The 18,055-nt window shown below is 43.4% G+C and overlaps 1 protein-coding gene across 1 annotated transcript in view; it reads right to left on the bottom strand.

Annotated features, from left to right (window-relative positions):
- Positions 1–3,448, bottom strand: part of LOC134358903 (catenin alpha-3-like) — a 703,413-nt gene extending 699,965 nt beyond the window's left edge. The window contains exon 1 of the mRNA XM_063071546.1: positions 3,158–3,448. The gene's annotated coding sequence lies outside the window, so the exon portion shown is untranslated. The remainder of the gene's footprint in view (positions 1–3,157) is intronic.
- Between the last annotated feature and the right edge of the window lie 14,607 nt (positions 3,449–18,055).

Genomic DNA, 18,055 nt, shown 5'->3' with positions numbered 1-18,055 from the left:
AGCAACATCCCAGATAATTTTGGCAATAATTTGAAGTCACAGAGTTGTACAGCATAAAGACAATCCTTGGTCTACCGACCATCATACCTATCTGTATTAGTCCCACTTGCATACATTAGTTCCATAGTCTTCTGTGAATTGTATATTGAGGCTCATTGAAGTACCTGTACAGATGCCTCTATAATGTTGTCACTGCTCCTGCCTCCTCCACCTCCTTCCGGATACCAACTACTCTTCATGTGAAAAAATTACCCCTCAAATCTTCTTTAAACTTCCTTCTCATCATAAACCAACGTTTACAGTCATATCATGGGAAGTAGATTCTGGCAATCACCCGAGCCAAGCTGGCTGGTGGTGTAGTGGCATCTGCACCGAGTGGTCCTGGGTTCGAATCCTGTCGGCTTCCTACACATTTTCCATCTGAGCCTTGAGCTAACAACTCAGCCTCATAAAATATAGACAAAAATGCAAAAGAAGTTGCCACCCAATGCACCGCAAGGCATGGAAAAGAAGAAGAACAACAACAATTACCCTATCTAAACTTCTCATATTACCTCACTGCCTCTTCCTACCAATATGGTGGTAGCTGCTGAGAGCACTCACACTCAACTTCCAAATTCAACTCAACTCATTTCTATAGATCTGATGTTGATCAATGTGATGTTGCTACTATTATCAAGGATAATGTTCCTCTACTTGTTGTTACTTGTTGTATGTCTCCGTGTCTGCGTGAGAGAGAGTGTCAGTATGTGTGTGAGTGTCAGTGTGCTTTTCTTGTGTGAGAGAATGGCAGTGTGTATGTGTCTGTGAGGGAGTGTCGATGTGTGTGAGAGAAAGAGAGTGTCAGTGTGTGTGTCTGTGAGAGAGAGTGTCAGTGTGTGTGTCTGTGAGGGAGAAAGAGAGAGTGGGAGAGAGTGTCAGTGTGTGTGTCTGTGAGAGAGTGTTGGTGTGTGTGTCTGTGAGAGAGTGTCAGTGTGTGTGTCTGTGAGGGAGTGTTGGTGTGTGTGTCTGTGGGAGAGAGTGTCAGTGTGTGTGTCTGTGAGAGAGTGTCAGTGTGTGTGTCTGTGAGGGAGTGTTGGTGTGTGTGTCTGTGGGAGAGAGTGTCAGTGTGTGTGTCTGTGAGGGAGAAAGAGAGAGTGGGAGAGAGTGTCAGTGTGTGTGTCTGTGAGAGAGTGTCAGTGTGTGTGTCTGTGAGAGAGAGTGTCAGTGTGTGTGTCTGTGGGAGAGAGTGTCAGTGTGTGTGTCTGTGAGGGAGAAAGAGAGAGTGGGAGAGAGTGTCAGTGTGTGTGTCTGTGAGAGAGTGTTGGTGTGTGTGTCTGTGGGAGAGAGTGTCAGTGTGGGTGTTTGTGTAAGAGGAAGAGTGACAGAGTACCTGTAGGGGTGTGTGTGTGTGTGTGTGTGTGTGTGTGTGTATCTCTCTCTATGTGTATGTGTGTAATTAGACCCCAAGACCATAAGTCATAGGAGCAGACTGTGACGATTTGGCCCATGAAGTTGGCTCCACCTTTCCATCACGGCTGAATTACTATCCTTCTCAATCCCATTCTCCTACCTTCTGCCTATAACTTTTGATGCCCTGACTAATCAAAAACCTATCAGCCTCTGCTTTAAATAAAATTCCGTAGCCGTCCATGGTAATGAATTCCACAGATTCACCACCCTCTGGCGAAAGAAATTCCTCCTTATCTCTGTTCTAAATGGACATCCTCTATTCTTAGGCTGTGACTTTTGGTTCTAGACTCATCCATTATAGAAACCATCCTCTAGACATCCATTCTATCTAGACCTTTCAATGTCCAATAGTCTCAATGAGGTCTTCTAAAATCCAGCGAGCAAAGACCCAGAGCCATCAAACACTCCTTGTAGTTTAGCCCTTTCATTCCTGGAATCATTCTCATGAACCTCTTCTGGACCCTCTCTAATACCAACACATCCTTTCTCAGATATGAGGCACAAAACTGCTCACAGTATGACAAGTGTTGTCTGGCCAATGCATTATAAAGCCTCAGCACTACATTCATTTGCATTCCTTACTAGTGATTTAACCTACCAGTTAATCTGTAGGGAATCCTGCACAAGAACTCAACAGTCCCCTTGCACCTCTGAATTTTGAATTTTCTCCCCAATTAGAAAATTGTCGACATTTTTATTCCTTCTACCAAAGTGCATGACCATACCCTTCCCGACACTATATTCCATCTGCCACTTCTTTACCCAGTCTCCCAATCTGTCTAAGTCCTTCTGCAGACTCCCTGCTTCCTCAACACTACCTGCCCCTCCACCTATCTTTGTATCAACTGCAAACTTGGTCACAAGACCATCAATTCTGTCATCCAAATCACTGACATATAATGTGAAAAGAAGGGGTCCCAACGCCACTAGTCACCAGCTGCCAACCAGAATAAAAATGTATGTCGCATCCAGAATTATTTCCAGTTAGCAGACGATTTCCTTCCACACTGCACTGACGTACTGGGAAATCATGTATGAGGCAAGTTACAGCAGTGGTTTGCCATTGCCTTCTGCCGGGTGAGTTTTTTTTAAAGAGATCACCAACTCTTACCAGGAGCCAGCTGGATTCAAACTCAGGACCTCTCGCCCCGAAGTCCAGCGCTGATGCCACTACACCACCAGTTGGCCTAACCAGAATAGGCCACCTTTATTCTCACGCTTTGCCTCCTGCCAGTCAGCCAATGTTCTATCCATGCTAGCATCTTTCCTATAATACCATGGGCTTTTACCTTGTTAAGCAGCCTCACCTGCGGAATCTTGTCAAAGGCCTTCTGAAAATCCAGGTAAACAACATCCACTGACTCTCTTTTGCCTATCTTGCCTGTTATTTCCTCGAAGAATTCCAACAGATTGGTCAGGCAAGATTTCCCTTTAAGAAAACCATACTGACTTCCGCCTACTGTGTAGTGTATGTGTGTGTGTGTGTGTGTGTGTGTGTTCAGAGAGACGACATTACCAAGACAATTCTGTTAGACCGTGCGTCTTTTACCATAAATCAGACAGTGGTCAAGTATTCTGCTTCCACAATCCCTATTAGAGGGAAGCATTTCAGGGATTTATTCCGAGTGCTTTTCCACTATTGACAGCTGAGCAATTTATTGATAACCTTTACCACAAACTTGCGGAGAGGTAAAATCAAACTCACCACGATCGCTTGTCCGGCTCCTGCAGAAGACTTGAGTTGCAGTTCGCAGAAAGTTTTAGCAGAACTGTCAAGTCTAACGGTCGTGCCGGCGAGCTTGAATAAATACACAGCTGAAGTGGCCTGTTGCTCGGAGGATAGGAGTCCGAGCAGAAACAGCCGGAGGAGATGCGCTCCGGAGTGGGATGGTCAGTAGGGAAGGATGGAGCCAGCGACACGGCTGGGTGAGATCCAGCGGGGAGAGCGGCGCAGTGCAGAGGCGGCTTGTTGTCACACGATCATCTGGATAAACGGGACAGCTGCCGGGACGCGCGAAGCTCAACTTACCCGCGACCCGAGAGACAGCAACACACAGCGATGTTTGGATCAGGAAGAGTTTGCGCTGCGGAGTCCCGGGGTTGGGGTGGACAAGGTGAAGTTCTGAAATTGGGTTAAGGTTCACTGGAAAGGGAGCTGTTGGGTTCGAGTGCATTAAAGATGGATCTATGCAGCATTGCATGAGGGACTGACTGGGTATTAGAAACATAGAAACATAGAAAATAGGTGCAGGAGTAGGCCATTCGGCCCTTCGAGCCTGCACCGCCATTCAGTATGATCATGGCTGATCATCCAACTCAGAACCCTGTACCTGCCTTCTCTCCATACCCCGTGATCCCTTTAGCCACAAGGACCATATCTATTGGGGTACATTGACAAGGGGCTTGGGGTTGAGAGAAATTGAAGAGAAGTCTTGTGGGGGTCAGGGTATATAAAGTAAGTGTCTTATGAGATCCGAGTATATTAAGTGCCACAATCTGTTAGGACCATGTGGTAGCTACCCGTGCATCAGCTTCCCGCGTTAAACAAAGTCGCGCTCTCCATAAGGGATCCATCCTAACATCCCAGATTAAATCCCGTGACGATCAAGTGGCGAAGGGAGCAGAACTGTGTCCGAGCCTTCCTCTACAGCCACCTGAGGATCCACCGATAGACAACCTCTTAGGAGAACATCATACTCAACTCATAAGAGCGTAAGAACTTAAGAAATAGGAGCAGGAGTCGGCCATCTGGCCCGTCGAGCCTGCTCCACCATTCAATAAGATCATGGCCGATTTGGCCATGGATTCACCGCCATCTACCTGCCTTTTCCGCATAACCCCTAATTCCCCTACTACGCAAAAATCTATCCAACCTTGTCTTAAATGTATTTACTGAGGTCACCTCCACTGCTTCATTTGGCAGAGAATTCCACAGATTCACCACTCCTCCTCACCTCTGTCTGAAATCTACAATCCCCAAATCTTGAGGCAATGACCCCGAGTGATCACATAACTACAGTATTAATTAAGTGTGTGGGCATTAGGTGCCGTGAGGAAGGATTGGGGTTATATAGAGGGGAGGGTCCGCCTTTTGAGCAACCCCCAGGAGGAGGATTCTGTGACTGAGAAGGTTCTAAGGATTTCAGATACAATTGAGAGGGAGTCCGGATTTGAGCTATGTAGAAGGTAGGTGAGGTGTTGGGTTAGATTGAGGATAGGTGTGAGATTGATCTGCAGTGCCATCAGACACGGGGCTTCGCAGAAATGGGGATGACCATTCAGAATGATTCAAGCCTGGAAATTCTTGTAATTGATACGTTAAGTTGCTGGTCTAATTCTGCAGTTGGCCTGTCAACTGTACCCAGTGGAGCCAAGTGTAACTTGAAATTAGCATATTTTAGCATGCTAAATAGCATAAACGTCCTCTTGTGTGAACAAAGCAGCTAAAAAGCTAACATGGTGGGAAATGAGGGGGGGGGGGTCTGATTTACCCAGCGAATGTTCTTAAATTAATATAAAGAACATCTGGAAAGGTGCAGGCCACTCAGCCCCTCAAACTAACCTCATCATTTAATGCAACTCATACTAAATGCTGAAGGAGGCCAGGCAACATCTATGGAGGGCTGAGATCCATTATCAGGACTGGAAAGGAAGAGGGAGAGCCAAAGTAAGAGGGTGAGGGCAGAGTGCAAGCTGGCAAGTGATAAGTGAGATGAGGTGAAGGGGATCTGTAGGGGAGGGAGTTGAATTGAGAAGCTGGGAAGTGGTAGGCAGAAGAGATAAAGGGATGAATAAGGAACCCATTTGGCAGATCTGATCATAACCTCCACTCTGTATAACAGTCAGCCCATAGTAATATTTTCACCCTCCGGATTTTTAAGAAATGTTATCTTTAATATATACAAAGTCCCTTCTCACACCACCTTTTGAGGAAGAGTTTCAAAGACACTTCACTCTCAGAGGGAAAAGATTCACCTCAACTCTGTCTTCATTGGACAGCCCTTACTTTTTGAAATGGAGACCATTATTTCTTGATTAAAAAAAAGAAAACATGCTCTCCACATCCAACTTTAAAGACCCCTCGGCATCTTGTATCTTTCAATGAAGACCCCTTTCATTCTTCTGAGTGCCAGTGGACACTATCCTAGCCAGTTCCACCTTTTCTCATAAGACAGCTCACTTCCTCTGTCAGCTTCACCCAGCCAGGGTTGGTACAGATACATTTGGAGCACTTAAGAAACTCTTAGATAGGCACATTGATGATAGGGAGGGCTATGTAGAGGGAAGGATCAGAGTTAGTTAAAAGGTCAGCACAGCATTGTGGGCCAAAGTGCCTGTAATATTCTAATTATGGGTACTCGTCCAGTACACTATCTCTGGTTTGCTTCTAATATATAAATAGCTTTCTTGAAATACGGTGATCAATACTATACATAGAACTTGAGATGTGCTCTCAACAACTTCCTCCACAGCTGATGTCTAATCTCCCTGTGTTTTTATTCAACTCCTCCTGCAAAAAATTGATGTCAATTTTTGCTCCCTACTCCTCCCTACATTGCACTGGAGAATGCACTTCCTTCAAACTGGAAAGAGTCAACAGCTCCTGGAATCTACAATCACCCTGGAAAGTTTACAACTATGCTAGGCATCAGTGAGGTTCCCAACCCCTTCCCGCTCTCACTCCTGTAACCCATGATTACACAATTTCTTGCCAATCTGTGGCTACTTAGAACATAGAATGCTACTGCACAGATACAGGCCCCTCTGCCAACAATGTTGTGCTGAACCAATTAAATTAATAAGCAAATAGCCAACTAAACTATACTCTCCTGCCTACACAATGCCCATATCTTTTCCATTGCCCTCACATTCATGTGTCTATCTAAACATCTCTTAAAAGTCCCTAATGTATCTACCTCTGCCACCACCGAGACAACACACTCCCAGTAATTTCATCTCTTGCTTCTCTCAATAAGACCCATTAGGAACTTTTTAAGGGACTGAGCACTACCTTTTCTTTTACCTGGAAATGCCCTAGCATATTAATACGCTCAGCACTGATCTCCATGTCCTCCATGTCCTTCTCCTTAGTACATTCTGCTATAAACTACTTATTAAGAACCTTACCCACATCCTCTGGATCTAACCAAACGATGAAGGGTCTCTGCCCAAAGTGTCACTTGTTTACTTCCCTCTCTAGATGCTGCCTGACCTGCTGAGTTCCTCCGGCATTTTGTGTGCATTGCTCAAGGCTTGGTTTATGGTCTCCCAGCAGTCTTATCAAGATGATGCGACGTTGTGACAGACCAGATTTTCATTGCAACAATAGATCACGAAGCAGAATCAGGTTTCATATCACTGACAAATGTTGTGAAATCTGTTTTGTGGCAGCTGTACAAAGCAATACACAAAATATACTATAAATTGCAATAAGAAATATATTAAAAAGTAAATAAATAGTGAGTTAGTGTTCATGGATTCACGGGCATTCAAAAATCTAATGGCAGAGGGGAAGAAGCTGTTCCTAAAACATTGAGTGAGTGCACTTCCTCCCTGATGGTAGTAATGAGAAGAGGGCATATTCAGGGCGGTGGGACTTCTGAATGATGGATGCTGCCTTTTTGAGGCATTGCCTTTTGAAGATGTCCTCAGTGGTGGGGAGAATCGTGACCATGATGGAACTGGCTGAGTTTACACCAATTTACAGCTTTTTCTGATCCTGTGCAGTGATCCCTCCATTCCCATCAGAATGCTCTCTGCAATCCTTCTGTAGAAATTTGCTAGAGTCTATGGTGACATATCAAATCACTTCAAGCTCCTAATGAAATGTAGCTGCTGGCATGACTTCTTTGTCATTGCATAATATGTTGAGTTCAGGATAGATTGTCAGATATGTTGACACAATCGAATCTTGCAATAGTCCCATTTTTCATTCTCCCCACATCTCACCCGCAATAAAGGTGTGTTGGCGTATTAATAGGAGTAACATCTAATAGTCCAGAATAATAGTTGGCCCAGCACCAAAGTCCCAAGGGTGCTGGATTTTTAGATTTTTACACAATAACTATTCTTCTAATGAGCTAGTCTGAGTTTAACCTGTCATGATCCATGCTCTATGATGCTAAATACCAAATAAATAATGTGTTACCCTTCTTCAATATAGGCAATGAGATAAGTTATGAATTCAGCATTTGTTGGACAAAGGAACTGGTAATGACAAAGTACAGCATCAGACATCAGTCCCTGGAGATTTGAGTGTATAATTACAAGCAGGCAATTGAAAGCAAAGGACAGTTCGAAAATCCACTGCTGCTACAGAACTCACAAAAAGCTGTGAAGATTCATTTTACCTTGCAATCAATGTGCTTATTGCAGTTTCATCTGACAGCTGACAACGACCTTATCCGAATCTTTCATGTGGATTGTATTTATACACTGTGGCCAGCACTCTGTAATCTGATACAACATTGTGGTAAAATGCTCAAAGGTCAGCACAGAGAAATCTCAGCGATGGGTGTAATCGAGTCCCAGTTGGGTGTTGGAGCAGGAGCACACATCTATTTACAGACCAGATGGACCATGGAAACGCAGATTTAACAGATCAAGTGTCAATCTTTGCAAATTGCAGATCCACAGAAGCTGCAAAGCAGAAAGAAGCCAATTCTCCCCAACAGACTCGCACTCATTAAAATCTGGTCTTCAAAAAGAATTTTCTACTTTCCCTAGCTCCCAGCTCTTTACCCATTCTTCCTTTACATCTGCTTATCCATAGAACTATCAGTGCCTCCAGCTGAACTCTGTCTTTTTGTGTGTTTCCCCCAGCCGTCAGTCTGTGGTTTTGTATGGTCATGTGCTCCTGTCCCCGTTCCTGCTCTACTCTGGCCCCTGTATTACTGAACACTCCGTCTCTCACCTGTTTCTCATTATTACCTGTTTTGCTGCCACCTGTGTCTCATTGTGCTCCACCTATCATCTGCCTCTCTGTTTATTGCTCAGTGTATTTCAGTCCCGTGTTTTCACCCGTTTGTTGTCAGATTGTGCCAGTGAGTTTTCCTGAGCCTATCCAGCATTCGCATCTGTACTCTGTCTGTCTGAATATTGACTCTGCATGTTTCCCAATCCTGCTTTTTGGATTTCTCTGAATGTTTTAATCTCTGCCTAAACTTTGATGCTGACTTTGTTTGCACCTTGGGATTTGTTTCTCAATTAATATCACTGTGTGCACAGTACTGGGTCTGCGATTGGATCCTTGTTCCAGCGTCCTGACAAGAACATGGACCATTACAGCATAGAACAGACCCTTTAGCCCATGATGATGTACCAACTTTTTAAACTACTTTAAGATCAATATAACCTTCCTTCTTACATAGCCCTCCATTTTCCGATCATCCATATGCCTATCGAAGTCTTAAATGCCCTTACTGTATCTGCCTCTAACACTAACTCTGGCTGGCGTACTATGCACCCTCCACTCTCTGTGTGGAAAAACTTACCTGTGACATATCCACTATACCTTCCTCCAATCACCTTAAAATAATCCCTCTCATATTAACTATTTCAGTCTTAGAAAAATGCCCTGGCTATTCATTCTCTCTATGCCTTTTATCATCTTGTACATCTCTATCAAATCACCTCTTACCCTCTTCTACTCAATAGGGAAAAGCCCTAGCTCACTCAACCTATTCTCATATGACATGCTTTCTAATCCAGGGAGCATCTTGGTAAATCTCCTCTGCACGCTCTCGAAAGCTTCCACGTCCTTCCTATAATGAGGCGACCAGAATTGAACACAATACTCCAAGTGTGGTCTAACCAGAGTTTTAAGGAGCTGTAACATTACCTCGCGGCTCTTGAACTCAATCTCCCAACTAATGATGGCCAACACACAATATATCTTCTTAACCATTTTATCAACTTGCAATACTTCTTACATTCCTCAGGAGTGGCTTGTTTTCTGTTCATTTGTTTTCCTGTTGCTTTCAAATATATAAAGGTAGCAATTGATCAAATGTTAAATTATTGGTGCGCTTGACATAAGTGAATATATTGAATGAACTCATGGAATTGTACAGCACAGAAGCAAGCCCCTCAGCCAACCTCATCCATGCTGGGTCCAGTTGTCCAAGCTAGGTGACACTTGGCAGTCCCTGAGCAAGGTCCTGAGTCAGCACATGAATGGGCCAGAGTTTGGATCAGCAGAGAATGAACACAATGTTCATGTTATCTTCCAAAATCATTTTCAATTCCTGTTGGAGTTAATTGACTGGAAGTTTCGAGAGATGCCTCTTGCATTATTGGTCTTGGGACATTTGGGGCAGATGAAGGGTAAGCTGTATTATCGAAACATAGAAAACCTACAGCACAATACAGGCCCCTCAGCCCACAAAGCTGTGCCAAACATGTCCTTACCTTAGAAATTACCTAGGATTACCCATAGCCTTCTATTTTTCTAAGCTCCATGTACCTATCCAGGTGTCTCTTAAAATACCCTATGGTATTTGCCTCCACCACTGTCGCAGGCAGCCCATTCCACACACTCACCACTGTCTGCATAAAAAACGTACCCCTGACATCTCCTCTGTACCTACTTCCAAGTACCTTAAAACTGTGCCCTCTCGTGTTAGCCATTTCAGCCCCGGGAAAAAGCCTCTGACTATCCACACGATCAATGCCTCTCATCATCTTATACACCTCCATCAGGTCACCTCTCATCCTCCGTCACTCAAAGGAGAAAAGGTTGAGTTCACTCAACCTATTCTCATAAGGCATGCCCCCCAATCCAGGAAACATCCTTGTAAATCTCCTCTGCATCCTTTCTATGGTTTCCACATCCTTCCCGTAGTGAGGAAACCAGAACTGAGCACAGTACTCCAAGTGGGGTCTGACCAGGGTCCTATATAGCTGCAACATTACTTCTTGGCTCCTAAACTCAATCCCACAATTGATGAAGGCCAATGCACTGTATGCCTTCTTAACCACAGAGTCAACCTATGCAGCAGCTTTGAGTGTCCTATGAACTCAGACCCCAAGATCCCTCTGATCCTCCACACTGCCAAGAGTCTTGCCATTAATGCTATATTCTGCCATCATATTTGACCTACCAAAATGAACCACCTCACACTTATCTGGGTCGAACTCCATCTGCCACTTCTCAGCCCAGTTTTGCATCCTATCGATGTCCCACTGTAACCTTTGACAGTCCTCCACACTATCCATAACACCCCCAACCTTTGTGTCATTGGCAAATTTACTAACCCACCCCTCCATTTCCTCATCCAGGTCATTTATAAAAATCACAAAGTGAAAGGGTCCCAGAACAGATCCCTGAGGCACACCACTGGTCACTGACCTCCATGCAGAATATGACCCATCTACAACCACTCTTTGCCTTCTGTGGGCAAGCCAGTTCTGGATCCACAAAGAAATGTCCCCTTGGATCCCATGCCTCCTGACTTTCTCAATAAACCTTGCATAGGGTACCTTATCAAATGCCTTGCTGAAATCTATATACACTACATCTACTGCTCTATCTTCAACAACATGTTTAGTCACATCCTCAGAAAATTCAGTCAGGCTTGTAAGGCACAACCTGCCTTTGACAAAGCCATGCTGACTACTCCTAATCATATCATATTATGCCTCTCCAAATGTTCATAAATCCTGCCTCTCAGGATCTTCTCCATCAACTTACCAACCACTGATGTAAGACTCACTAGTCTATAATTTCCTGGGCTTTCTCTCCTCCCTTTCTCAAATAAGGGAACAACATCTGCAACCCTCCAATTCTCCAGAACCTCTCCCGTCCCCATGGATGATGCAAAGATCATTGCCAGAGGCTCAGCAATCTCCTCCCTCACCTCCCACGTAGCCTGGCGTACTCCTCATCCGGTCCCGGTGAATTATCCAACTTGATGCTTTCCAAAAGCTCCAACATATCCTCTTCCTTAATATCTACATGCTCAAGCTTTTCAGTCCACTGTAAGTCAACCCTACAATCACCAAGATCCTTTTCCATAGTGAATACTGAAGCAAAGTATTCATTAAGTACCTCTGCTATCTCCCCCAGTTCTATACACACTTTTCACACTTTTCCACTGTCACACTGATTGGTCTTATTCTCTCACGTCTTATCCTCTTGCTCTTCATATACTTGTAGAATGCCTTGGGGTTTTCCTGAATGCTGTCCGCCAAAGCCTTCTCATGGCCCCTTCTGGCTCTCCTAATTTCTTTCTTAAGCTCCTTCCTGCTAGCCTTATAATCTTCTAGATCTCTATCATTACTTAGTTTTTTTTAACCAATCATAAGCTCTTCTTTTCTTCTTGACTAGATTTACAACAACCTTTGTAAACCATGGTTCCTCTACCCTACCATCCTTTCCCTGTCTCATTAGAATGTATCTATGCAGAACTCCACGCAAATATCCCTTGAACATTTGCCACATTTCTTCCATAGGTTTCCCTGAGAACATCTGTTTCCAATTTATTCTTCCAAGCTCCTGCCTGATAGCTTGAAAATATTTCCCCTTACTCCAATTAAATGCTTTCCTAACTTCTCTGTTTCTGTCCCTCTCCAATGCTATGGTAAAGAACACAAACAACAAAGGGTCTCGGCCTGAAACGTCGACTGTACCTCTTCCTAGAGATGCTGCCTGGCCTGCTGCGTTCACCAGCAACTTTGATGTGTGTTGCTATAGTAAAGAAGATAGAATTGTGATCACTATCTCCAAAATGCTCTCCCACTGAGAGATCTGACACCTGACCAGGTTCATTTCCCAATAGCAGATCAAGTACAGCCACTCCCCTTGTAGGCTTATCTTCATATTGTTTCAGGAAACCTTCCTGAACATACCTAACAAACTCCACCCCATCTAAACCCTTCACTCTAGGCACATGTCAATCGATATTTGGACACTTAAAATCTCCCACCATGACAACCCTGTTATTATTACACCTTTCCAAAATCTGTCTCCCTCAATGTCCCTGTTACTAATGGGTGGTCTATAAAAAACACCCAGTAGAGTTATTGACCCCTTCCTGTTTCTAACTTCCACCCACAGGTACTCAGTAGACAATCCCTCTATGAGTTCCTCCTTTTCTGCAGCCATGACACTATCTCTGTCTAGAAATTATGATTGCCTTTGAGAGAGAATCGAAGCAACTCCTTTTGACCTTCCATTGACAAACTCATCACAGAGTATATCCTGCTTACGTGCTTTGATAATATATGTACCTTGAACCTTGAACTGAAACCCCACTATCAATATTTTGGGGTCACCAATGAAACAGAAAATTAACTGGCTAGCCGCCAAATTACTGATACTGCAGAAGACTCACAAAGAGTGGGGAATTCTGATGCAAGTAATTTACTTCCCTATTCCCACAGCCTTCCTTATCATCCATATAGTATGTCAGGAAGATTATCATATACAGTAATTACCGCTTTTGTGATTGACAGCAACATCAAAAACATTGTTATCCAAAAGAAAGCTGTGTTGGCCAGGAAGAATTTAAATTATCTGACAGGAGTCAGTCAAGGACTATTAAAGTTCACAAAACAAATGTCTTTATTCTTGCAATCTGGTCAAGGAATGGAGACTGGCATTTTGTGAGACTGTTCCTGCGGCCACCATTTTGTGACCTGGCTAAATAGACTTGAACCGCTTCTTGTATTCTTCAAAATTTCTTCAAAAATATATCATAACTCTTACCCCAGTACTTTTCCAGACAAACACATTTTCACCATTAAGACCTTGTACCCATTCAGCTCTGGTGAAGTGCAGTGGCTATGGTTTAATGCATTAAATCTTTGATTAATTCTGGAGAAACCTAACCTGTGTCAGTTTTACTGAAATAGTGTTTACCAGATCACATGAACACATGAGTGCACAAGCATTTCAGTTCTCTGAAATGGAAGAACAACAATATTTCATTGCATTTACTTATTGGGTCTTTGTCCATTCCACTGCCTTTTTTCTACATCCTGTAGCAACCTCCTTTTTAAACAGATCATCTAATTATCTGGTTAGTAAATTTGCGGGCATGCTATGTCAGCAGAGGAAGAATGGCAACACTAGTGGGTTACTCCAGCACATCCCCAACTAAGCAACACAGTTCATTGTACGTTTTGATGTTAATCTTTCATCTTCTCTTTAATCCTTCAATTATAGCACATAAGTACAGTAGTTGCATGGTTATTGGAATTCTTGAAACAAAGCATGTGAATTGTTTTCAATAGATCTGACCCTGGGCAGCCTGGCTCCAGCAAAAATGAATGAACATTCTTGGGTTTTTGCAAGTTTTAAGAGATACATCAAATGCCCTCACTGTCCACCCAGACTGACCTGCCTTTGCCTCAGGTCCCACAGTTCATTTGGCAAGAAATTCAACTGCATGACACCATTTCTTTCAGATTTATATGACTGAAAATAAGAAGCACAATAATGATCACTTCTGGATTGTTTTATATCACCCTGGAAATTCAGGCTTTTTGTGTAACTGCTGGGGTTTCCATATCGGACACACATAGTTACAGATGATAGAAAGAGTCGAGGGGAAGGTGTGCGAAGAGAGTTTGAAGCATTAGCATTAGCAAAGGCATCAGTCATGGGCGTGTGTGAGTGTGTGTGTGTGTGTGTGTGTGTGTGTGTGTGTGTGCGTGCGTGCGTGCGTGTGTGTGTGTGTGTGTGTGTGTGTGTGTATGTGTGTGTGTTTGTAAGAGTGTTTATGGCAGCAAGCACCTGACACATGTCCAGCTATTTCTCTTTGGGAATGTTTATGTGGCAGAGCACGATCTCTAAAGTTTTAGAACCGCACCCCACACCCCAGCTTCCCCACACCCTACCCCCTTGCTGTGCGATAAATAGTCACACTCTCAATTCCATGTGGTGGCTGGTGTGCAGTCTTTATCTCAGAGGAGAAGTTTCACCCAAGTAACTTCCACTCCCAAGTGAAAGCATCAGAGCCCTCAGGATTGGCCTATCAACTTCAGACTGAAGTGTTTCTTTCAAATCCTCCCAAGCACCACTGTTCCATCACAAGTATCTTTGCATCTTCCAGTTCCTGTAATTTCAGAGGTCTCTGTACTCATAGAGTCATAGAACACCAAGCACAGAAGCATGCCCTTTGGCCCATCAAGTCCATGCAGGGCTATTCATTTGCCTAATACTATTGACCCCACACCCCATCTAGCACCCCATACCCTCCCATCCATGTATCTATCCAAATCTCTCTTAAGTCTTGAAACTGAACCCACATCTACCACTTCCACTGACAGCTCATTCCACACTCTCACTACCCTCAGAGTGAAGAAATTCCCCCTCATATTCCCGTCAAACATTTCAACTTCCACCCTTAACCCATGACCTCTAGTTCTAGTCTCACCTAACTTCAGTGGAAAAGCCTGTTTGCATCTATCCTATCTATACCCCTCATCATTTTGTATGTCTCTATCAAATCTCCCCTCATTCCTCTGTACTGTAGGGAATAAAGTCCTTATCTTTTCAACCTTTCCCCATACCTCGGGTCCTCAAGTCCTGGTAACATCCTTATAAATTTTCTCAGCATTTTTTCAACCTTATTGACAACTTTCCTGTAGGTTGGTGACCAAAACTGCACATAATATTCCAAATAAGGCCTCACCAAAATCTTATACAACTTCAAAATAACATCCCAACTCCTGTACTCAATACTTTGATATAGGAAGGTCAATGAGCCAAAAGCTTTCTTTACAACCTTACCTACCCGCGATGCCTCTTTCAAGGAATTATGGATCTGTATTTCCAGATCCCTCTGTTCTACTGCACTCCTCAATGCCCTACCATTGCAAGACCTACCCTGGTTTGTTCTTCCAGAGGGTAACACCTCACACATACCTGCATTAAATTCCATCTACCATTTTTGCACTGGCCTCCAATAGGTCTGAAGGAGCACCTTGTCAGGCCCTGGGGACTTATCCACCCTAATTTGCCTCAAGACAGCAACATATCCAACTCTGTAATCTGTATAGGGTCAATGGCCTCACTGCTGCTTTGCCTCACTTCTACAGACCCCGTGTCCATCTCCTGAGTAAATACAGATGCAAACAATCCATTTAAGGTCTCCCCATCTCTTTTGGCTCCATGAATAATAACCACGCTGATCTTCTGGAGGATGGGTTTTACCCTTCACTATTCTTTTGCTCTTGATATATCTGTAGAAGCCCTTGGGATTCTCCTTCACCAGGTCTGCTAAAGCAACCTCATACCTTCTTTTAGCCCTCCCAGTTTCCTTCTTAAGTGTTCTCTTGCATTTCTTATTCTCCTCAAGTACCTCATTTGCTCCTTCCTGCCTATACCTGCAATGCACCTTCTTCTTTCTGTTGACCAGGGCTTCAACATCTCTTGAAAACCACGGTTCACTAAGTCTGTTATCCTTGCCTTTTATTCTGACAGGAACATGCAGACGTTGCACTTTCAGGATTTCACTACTGAAGGCCTCCCACTTACCAAGTACACTTTTGCCAGGAAACAACCTGTCCCAATCCACTCTTGCCATATTCTTTCTGATACCAACAAAATTGGCCTTTCCCTATTTTAGAATTTCAACCCAAGAATCAGACCTATCTTTCTCCATAGTTATCTTGAAACTAATGGCATTATGATCACTAGATGCACAGTGTTCCCCTACACAAACTTCTGTCACCTGCCCGGTCTCATTTACTAGTATTGCACACTCTCTAGTTGGGACCTCTATGTATTGATTAAGGAAACTTTCCTGAACACATTTGACAACTTCTATCACATCCAGCCCTTTTGCAGTATGGGTGTCCTAGTTAATGGATGGAAAGTTAACATTACCTATTATCACAACCTTATGTTTCTAGCAATAGTCTCTCTACAAATTTGCTCCTCCAATCCCGCAGACTGTTGGGTGGTCTACAATATGTCCCATTAATATGGTCATCCCTGTCATAATTCCATGTGCTGATCCATACCCCAAGCTAATTTGCCTTTCCTCCAATACTCCTTGCACTGCGATATGCACAATTCACGACATTAGTTCCACCATGTCGATTCAAGATTTTGTATGTAGGCTTAACAACATCTTTCTCTACAACCACTCCACTGTCCGCTCTGGTGCTCTGGTTCCCATCCCCCTACAACTCTAGTTTAAACCCTCCCTCCCCCCATGCAGCATGAGCAAACCTTCCCTCTAGTATATTAATCCCCCTCCAGTTCAGGTGCAAACCATCCCTCCTGTATAGATTCCCACCTTCCCTGGAAGAGAGCCCAACGATCCAAAATTCTGAAGCCCTCCCTCCTGGAGCACCTCCCTAGCCACATGTTAAACTGTATAATCTTCCTATTTCTGGCCTCACTATCACATAGCACAGGTAGCAGCCCTGAGATCACAACCCTGGATGTCCTGTCCTTTAACTCTGCACTTAACTCCCTGAACCCACTTTGCAGAACCTCATCACCTTTCCTACCCATGCCACTGGTATCAACGTGGGCCTCACCCTCCCACTTAAGGATGATGTGGACTTGATCCGAGATGTCTTTGACCTTGGTGGCTGGAAGGCAACATACCATCTGGGAATCTTATTCTTGAAATCTAGTTTTGGTTTCCTGATCATTCCTGAATTCAATCAAAATGTCACAGTTGTCTTTGCTCTAAGCTCTGGAATTCCATCCTTAAATCTTTCCATCCCTCTCACTCCTATGAGATAGAAAAACCTAAATCTGTGATCAATCTTCAGATCAGCTTGTCCAACCAGTATCTTCCAATGGGGTCCTGTTTGATGACACTCCTATAAAGTGCCTTCTGATGTACTGCATCATTAAAGATGTAAAAGACACAACATTAAAGATACTATTTAAAGAAAAAAAATTGGCCTTACAATGGTTTCACACACTATTATGCCTCAACGTCCAAAGGCTCCCAAATTTATGCTCTTCCAATACAGTGAGTCAGATGTTGTTTTCTCTACCATGTACACCACTGGAGATAAAATCTTAGCTCATTCATACCATGAAGCCTTAAGCAAACCACAACTGTTCTTCAAAATAGAAATGGTTCAACTTATCTAAGTTTTTAAAAAAATGGTCAGAGACAAATACAGTCTGGTCAGTGCTGTAAATGTAAGTTGTGCAATTTCAGCTCTAAGCAGAATTGAAATTCTTTCAAAGACTCTAAACTGAGTACTGACTCTTAATTAAGTGAAAAAGGTTGTACACTTTCCCGGAACCCCTCAGGTAAATATGGGCCCAGAGGCTTTAAAGGACAGACAAGATTTTCTAATTCATTACTTTTATCCTTGTTCTCCCAGTTTCTCGTTAAGCCTTTATGATTTGATTGGACGTTGGTGGCCTTCAGCTATTTACAAATCACTTTCACAAAGTCAACACATCAAGTTGCAGCTATTGATTTTCTTCAGAAGCTCTGCTACTCGAGTGAAGACAAAATTTCAACTGTTCTCTTGTGACAATAATGCAATTATTCAAGTGATAATTGTGTGACCTTTACTATTCTGTGTGGCTACTTTGACTAAAATGTTCAGTATTCTTATGGGTAATTGAGTCTGTCTTTGAATTGCAATAGTGCAAGTAGTGCAATTATTAATCTGA

The sequence above is a fragment of the Mobula hypostoma genome, chromosome 19, assembly GCF_963921235.1.
Source record: "Mobula hypostoma chromosome 19, sMobHyp1.1, whole genome shotgun sequence".
NCBI classification, from domain to species: domain Eukaryota; kingdom Metazoa; phylum Chordata; class Chondrichthyes; order Myliobatiformes; family Myliobatidae; genus Mobula; species Mobula hypostoma.
The sequence above is the reverse complement of the archived record's forward strand: the minus strand, read 5'-3'. Positions and strand labels throughout refer to the sequence as shown.